Source organism: Lagopus leucura, unplaced genomic scaffold, assembly GCF_019238085.1.
Source record: "Lagopus leucura isolate 7727_CA_CO unplaced genomic scaffold, USGS_WTPT01 Super-Scaffold_100017, whole genome shotgun sequence".
Classification (NCBI taxonomy): domain Eukaryota; kingdom Metazoa; phylum Chordata; class Aves; order Galliformes; family Phasianidae; genus Lagopus; species Lagopus leucura.
This window is the reverse complement of record NW_024962271.1, coordinates 14,524,976-14,532,659: the sequence shown is the minus strand read 5'-3', so window position 1 is coordinate 14,532,659 and position 7,684 is coordinate 14,524,976. Positions and strand designations below refer to the sequence as shown.

Here is a 7,684-nt window from a genome sequence, read left to right as displayed (position 1 = left end):
AATATGGAACACTTTGCATATTTTAGCACCTGCGTGTTCTTTAGAGGAACAGAATCTGATGAATGTACTCAGGAAACCTGGTTTGCCATGAGTGATATTAACATTGTTAATGCTTTCTGGTTATGTTCATGTGCTTAGGCATTGAACCTGCTTTGGGGATTTGATTAGAACACATGGAAGTTGTTAGGTTGAACCAATGATTTGCATCAGCCACACCATTCATTAAATTCTGTTCGCTAGAAACATAAAAATATTGTTAAGAATCTGGGTGAATCAGGGGAAGCTTTGTTCACCTGTTATGAGGAGCATATCATCATAGAATCATCAGAGTATGCATGGGGAGGAGACCCTCATCTTGTTCCAACCCCTGCTGTGAGCTAGTTGTCACCCACCAGGTCAGGCTGCCCAAAGCCCCATCCAGGAGTGGGGCATCTGCAGATGTTCTGCAGCCAGCCCTGTGGTGTAGCAGTATTCCCTGGCTTCTGTAAATTCCTTGGGGTGGACTTAAAAACATAGTGTGATCTGTAATTGTGTGGAAAACAGCTTCACGTAGGAGGCAACTCTCCATTCCTTGTATATGTGTATTTTTAAAACAAAGCGCTTATCTCTGTCCTTTTCCACAGGGTATTTTACTGCAAGCACACTGCAGGAAAAAAAAAAGCCACATTATCAGAAAAACACATCTACCCAGTAGCAACATTTCAACTCCTATCTGTTCCCAGACTTGACAGAAGCGTTGCTGTGATGTGATGAGTTGGAAGAGCTCCTGGCTATTGGCATCTCAATAAGTTGATCATCCTGTTTGCTCCAGGAAAGAAACTTATTCACTGCTGCTTCCAAAGGCATTTCCCCCCCTAAATGACGACAGGTTTGATCCTGACTAAGCCTGCAGGCATAGATGCATGTCTTAAAAGAAACAAAATCTCCTGCCACCACTGAACTGACATTACAGCTCATATGTTGCATGAGAGCCAGTAATGGGCTGATTTTTGTAAGTGGCACAAGAAGAAATACTTCCAGTAAGGACAGGTTTTATTAAAATACTAAGAATGATCATACATGAAAAATTGTTGCCATCCACATTCCCTACCATAGTGCTGCTGCTAAATAACTTTTCTGTAGCTCTGAAGTTTTACCAACATTTGGTGGATGTTAGTACGTGGTTATCCTAGAGCCAGTCCACAAGAGGGTGCTGAGAATCCACTCCTAATATTTCAGTGCATTTTCAGTTCATGCATGTTTACTTCTGTTAGGGAAAGGTGCACGGACTTACAATGCAGCTGTCTCATCTGTGCAAATAAAATGTTTGTGATGCTGTAAGATACGCCATGCATACACACACTGAAATAGAAAAGGAGTACTAAAGCTGACAACTGCTGTTACGACTGATATGGACTTGTACTACAATGAGCAGGCAGGTGAAGTGTCCCATTTTAAATACATCACATGAATAATAGAACAGTGAAGTTGTCAGTCCTGATGAAGCAAAGTCTTGCATTTTATTTAAAAGGTGTTTTCTAAGTCATGGCAGCTGCAAGTTCTGTTTCTGTGTTGCAGAACTACTGCCTTTTGTCTGAAGGCCGGGCGACCCAAGGCTGGGATCCAGGAGCTTGCTTTTCTCCTTCATTAGCCCTTCAAAACTGCTCTGTGAAGGCTTCCTGCATTTAACGAGATAGAGGATGCAGTTCAGGACTAATTCATTTAGGCACTCATCTTTTGTATTCTATTTGTAGTTACAGCTGGTTGTTAGGAGAGGAGACTTGCAGCTTCATCACAGTAGATTTTTCTAGTGACGGTGGTGAGCTGAATACAAGAGGTGCTTGCGTCGTCATTTTACCTTATTGACCCTGCTGGCATTGCAGACTGTTAATGTGGTTTGGTACTTAATGGCCTTCAAGCTCCATGTTTCCAGGCATTTAATGTGGATTAATGATTCGGATGCTTCTTCTCAGAGAGAGGTAGCATTATCAGCCCTGTTTTTCAGATGAGGAAAAACCAGGAGTGGTTTGTGTGGGCGTTAAAGTATTTCATGTGCCCCAAGATCACTGTAAGATTAGGGCCTCGCAGCTAAAAATGACTTGCTCAGGGCTGTGCAGCATCTACTAATCCCCTGGCTCCCTTGCTCTGCTTTAATCATTTGTTTGCTTAGTGCAGTGTGATTTCAAGTGCAGCCTTAGGAGGTTTGACCGAGATACGGCAGATAAAGGCTCGGAGGCAGCAAATCCTTGGATACTTCGTAATTAAAGCCATGGTTTAAAAATATATATAGAAGGCCATAGGGCTTTGTTGTTGTTTTGAAGGCTGTCACAAAGTTGACCCACATTTTTTTTTTCCCCAGCAGGGTTCTTATCTAGGATTTGAGCACCCTGAAGATGCCACTTCTGTGGACACAGGCACTGATCAGAGAACGAGAGCTGCTCTGTGTGAAGAGAAAGCCCTTCGACTGAGGGCCGATGGCTGGCTGTGGGCACGGCCCCAGCCTGTGTTGGCTCTGCCACTGCTCGCAGGACCTTCTCCTCTTCCTCAGGGCTGTGCTGAAGGGCAGCTGCAGAACACAAACAGCGAGCACTGGTTTATTGCAGTCTGCTCAGCAAGGCTGACGGGTCCTGCTCCAATAAAGTGACTGCATGCCTCATGTTAAGAGTATCTGAGAAACCAATTATTCACAGCCCTAAGAATCAGCAAATAAATCAGGCTGCTGCGATGAATGGCATTGAGAGGGAGAGAGGCAAACAGCCCTCGTTGCAGCACTTGAAGATGACAGCTGAGAGGAAACACGACATATTTCTAGGAACCTTCGAGGTGACTGTACTGCAGGTCTGCATGCACAATCTTACACTCCCCCAGAGGCAACAGCACGGGCATTTACAACAAGGGATCGGCGCCCAAATCGCTGTTCCTGGATGGCTGGGGGTGTCTGCGCTGGGGAAGGTCAGGGCAGCTCCTGTGAGGAGGGCTGTGCTGCAGCCCCTCGGCCGCTCCCGCCTGTTTTCCCCTCCGCGCGGCGGCGCCCGCTCCTGACTGGCCGAGCCCACTCCTCAAGGCGGTGGGCGCCATTTTGGCCGCCCGCAGCCTCGGCACTGGGCGCACGTGTTCTCCTCGCTCCGCCCGCTTTCCTTGACCAGGGAGCGGCCGCTGGGGGCAGCACTTCGCCTGAGCGCCGCTGGACGCAGCCGTGAGGTGTTACGGTGAGGAAGGGCTGGGCTGGGCTGGGCTGGCAGAGCTGGAGAGGATGGCCCTGGGGTGTGAAGGCCGGGCGGGGGCCGCCGCCGTGGGCCCTGGGCAGTGCCCGTCTCGTCGCGGTGGCTCTGCCCGGCGGGCTGCGGCTTCACCCTGCTGCTCGGCCTGGGCTCCGGTGGTGTTTTCTGTGTGAAATAAGCAGTGCCAGCTGTTTTCCAGGCTACAGGTTTGCACGAGGGAGCAAACTTTGCCTGGGTTGGAGGTCTGCTGTGTGCCAGGAGTCACAGTGGAACTTCTGAAACAACACCTGTGGTGTTGAGTCTGTCTGTGTGACTGTCAGACCAAAGAAACTGTGCACAACTGTGGGTGTGGAAAAATGCTGTGCAGTTTTGCTTGCTCCTTTGTGCGTAGCTTGACATACCAGTCTTGTTCCCATCGAGCAAAAGCCAGTACAGCCACTTTGGTACTGCATGTGCCCACCTCTGGTGTGCTAAAAGGTGTCACTTTTGTATTCTATCACTGAAATTTTGTTGCTTTCAGATCTAATTTGCAGGATAACTTTCGTTTTCCTTGCAGAACTGTCTTTACAAATAAGAAAATAACTCGTGCTGTCAGACAGAAAAGCGGAATGTGGTGTGGGGGGTCTGTTTGTTTTGTGGTTTCTGAGTGGCATTTATATCCTACTTTTCCTTCACCAAGAGAAAAGAGGAGGAAGGGTAACAAATGAATGCATATTTATTGTACCTCCTGTGTGATGTGAGCCAGCTGAGACAGGCTGACCTCAGCTGTATGCCTACAGCAGTCTGTCATTCTGTCTCTCAGGTAGAGTGCTTCCATCCAAGTGATTAAAATGGCTTCTGAACTTCAGTCTGGTGGTTTTATTCTGCTCACAGAAGTAATGTGGTGGTCCCTGAAATGAACTTGGTGTCACATCTCCTTGAGCTATGGCCTTGCCCAAATCAACGGCCGTCTCTTCCATTCCTCCCACCTCTATGTGAGGAATGAGCTGTCCAGCCATGCAGAGTTTCAAGAAGCTCACAGAAAAGCAAGCCAGAGGCCTCCCAGAATTAACATTATCAGAATTAGTAGAGTTTCTCTTAAACAAAAGGTGTTTCTGCCATTCAGCTAAAGCTCGTGTTTCTGGAACTGCGCTGTGGAAAGAAAGCCACAAAACTTTTATGTGAAGGAACCGACAAGGCATGTGGAAAATGTGGTAAGATGACAATGAAGTCAGTCTCATTTGGACTGTGTGGCATTAGAGAGCACTGTTCCTAGGCATAGCATGCAGAAGGATGGAGGTCTTGTGGAGGCATGTTAATGTTTTATGGTCTTGTGTAGAAAACTGGGCTAATGTATTATGTTACGATGGGTCTTAGCAGCTCTTTTCTCAAGAGGACATCAGAAGTTTGTGGTTTTGGGTTTAACTGCATGTGTCTGGATGTTTGTAGTTAGTAGGTTGTCTTCTGTTAAGTTTTTTCATTTCATTATTTATGTCCTTGACTCAATTTTAGCTTCACACAGATACTTCTTCCATGGTAGTTCAGGGCTGTGATTCTAACTGTAGTATGATGGGTTGTAGTCTTTGCCACTTCTTTTACAGGTCATTTCTTGTTATGTTTCTGTTTTGTATGAATCTGGCAGGGAAAATGCAACTCTTCTACTTACCTATCCCCACCTTTCTCTGTGCATAATACACAACAGCCAGCATTCAGCAAAATCTAGCAGTGCCCTCTATGTCAAGCAGCAGAATAAATAGTACAGTATATAGTATAGTAAATAAAAGTAAGGTCAACTTTGATGTTAAATGTATGTTTTCACCCTCTGGTATTATCTTGGTGCATACATTGCAAGATGTGTCAAAGAAGTCTCCAAAAGAGAAGTCAGGGAGAAATCTAGGAGGGACTACATCTTTGTCTTTCAATACAAAACAGTACTTCTGTCTATTTTAGCAGGGTACTCACCTCCACAGGTTTCACAGGTATATATTGACAATACGTTCAGTTTCCTTGTGATTTCCTTTGTGTTTGTCACAGAGAGGAATCTCTTCAAGATCGGTCTCCTGTTGTCTTCATATGCACTGCCCTTATTGTTGGGCTGTGACATTTATGTGAGGTTTGTAGATTATATGAGCAAAGCTGGAGGGGGGAGAGGAGGAGAAGTAGCGTTTCGTTTTCCACAGCACCTTGACTCATCAAAGCAGTTCATCCTAAAATGAGTTAGGGCCAGGGTTGTGGGAAGTTGAACTCCTAATTTTCCTCTGTAGGTATGCTAATGTACAAATGTGCTGGCAGCAGGTTCCTTGTTCCACAGTGGAAGTTGTCAACGGGGGTTTTGTGATTAGGTTACGAAGTGATGCTTCTGAGTGCTGGCTAGTCTTTTCTTTTCTTCTTTTCTTTTTGCTTTAAGCCTTGCTCAACAGGAAGACATCCCATTTAGAATGCTGCCATGTTTGTATTTGTCATGGTGCCAGTCAGCCAAGCCATGTAGTCTGCCTGAATAAATAAAAGTATTCTCTCACAGGAGATCTTCTGTTTGGATCAATGCAGTGCCTTATATCCACTGCCAGCTTCCTGCTGCTTTCTTGGAGGCTGCTGCCTACATCCCTTTGCTGAAGGGAAAAATATTCCACTTGTGTCAGCCTCTGGCTGAAAACGAGGTACACTGCTCTGTTCTTTGCCTCTCCAAAAAGCTGAGAGCTTTTGACTCTCATTTTGAGGCAGTGTGTATTTGCATTCCCTGGGTTGTCTGGGCAACAGCTTATCAAAGAATTCTATTTAAAATAAGATTTTGTCCAAGCATCCGTAAAACTAAAGGGAATATCAGTACAATCGTGCTTCTCAGAAATAGAGCTAGCCAGAACTGTACATTCTGTTGAATGGCTGCAAAATAATTAAGGACCATTTAATATTTTTTAATGTTCTTAACTTTATTTTTTTTTCCTTTGTATCTTTATAACACACCTGCAGACCCAGTATCTCCTTTCCTCTTCCCTGTGCCTCCCCTGCTCTGGATGGAAGCTCCAAGTATACAAACAAGCTCCTTGCCCAGAGCAGTGACAGGGAGCCATTTGTATTGGAGTGTCTGCTAGCAAAAGCCAGTTCTGCCCATGTTTAATACATGAATAGAAGTATCTTTTTTTCTCTCTCTTTTTTTTTAAGGAGCAAGCAGGGTCCCAAACAGATCATTATGCATGCACTTGTAAATAATCACTACTTAAAGTAAAAGAAATTCTGTATTTTTCTCCTGACCTCAAACCAAAAGCAGAGCTGAATGGAACCTTCTGATTTGCTCTGTCTGGTCCCCTCCTGTGGTAAGCCTTAAACATAACATCTTTCTTCTCTTTTCAAATACAACAAACCACTGAAGGACAAAAACAGTTAGGTTTTTTCTTTTTGCATTCCACTGTGGTTTGTTGGAAGCTGCATTTGAACTTGGCAGGTCTTGTGGTTGGAAACCTCCTTCTAATTGTCAGCCCTGGGAGCTCAGTCCAAGACCAGGGCTTTCTGTACTGGGTGGGGAGTCACTGCCCAGCACCTAACCAGGCTCAGCATTTGTTTCTGTCAGTGTACAATAAATGCTGCATTTACAACATGTGATTTGCTCTAACATTGGGACAGACAGCTGCAGATTGGCGAGGGCAAGGATTTGCAGGGAGGTGGAAGCACGCACAGGGTCAGCTGTGGGCAGCAGGGATCTCAGCAGGGTAAGCGCCAATAGCCTGTGTGTGCCTCAGTTCTGAGAACAGGAGTCAATTAGGGAAGTAGCTGCAGCATGAAGTCCTTCTTATGTGCTTATTGTGAGTTACAAGACGTGTTCTGTTAAAAGTCTGAGTTTGAGGCAGCTATAAATAAGGAAAAGTGGCAGAGGGAAATTATAGAGTTTAAATACCTGTTTCATAACACTTCTAATTTAGGGCTGAGATAATGGACCAGGCTGCATACTGAGAATCAGTTTGTCTTGTGTGATACACCTTTCATTAGAAATATATTTAGCATAGTGCTTGGCACCATACTAGGCCTGGGATTTATTTATTTTTCTTCAATTGGTGTCTTGTAGACCTTGTGACAGCCTGTTCCCAGATGGCCCAGAGGTCTTAGCTGAGCTTTCCAGTAGCTGACAGTATTGCTGTTGACTTCAGGAAAATTTTTTTAGTTGTAGAGAAAGATGAAGCTGGATTTTGCTGGGATTCAAATCTCTGGATTTGCATTTGGAAAGCATTTAGGAATCTGCTACATCCATTTTAAAATATTATACCTAACTAGATTAGAAAAACTAATGAGGATATTAACTCTGGACCTGCTGTCGCAGGCCAGAGCATTTAAGCTAATTGAGAAGCTCTCAACAAGGGTACCTTATTGCCTTTGATGTGGAAAGCTTTCTTCTTCCCCCCCTCATGCCCTTCTCTTCCCACTCATTGCAGCAGGATCCATTCAGAGTACACTGCCGTTGGGTGATGTCAGGTTGCACGCTGCCGTGTTCTGGTGTTCCCTGCAGGATGCCCATG

The 7,684-nt window shown here is 45.1% G+C and overlaps 1 long non-coding RNA gene across 1 annotated transcript; it reads left to right on the top strand.

Annotated features, from left to right (window-relative positions):
- Positions 1 to 230: 230 nt before the first annotated feature.
- LOC122183295 lies at positions 231 to 2,641 on the top strand. Its single transcript, XR_006180204.1, has 2 exons — positions 231 to 868; positions 2,342 to 2,641. It is a non-coding gene; the product is annotated as an uncharacterized LOC122183295 (long non-coding RNA).
- Positions 2,642 to 7,684: the final 5,043 nt, after the last annotated feature.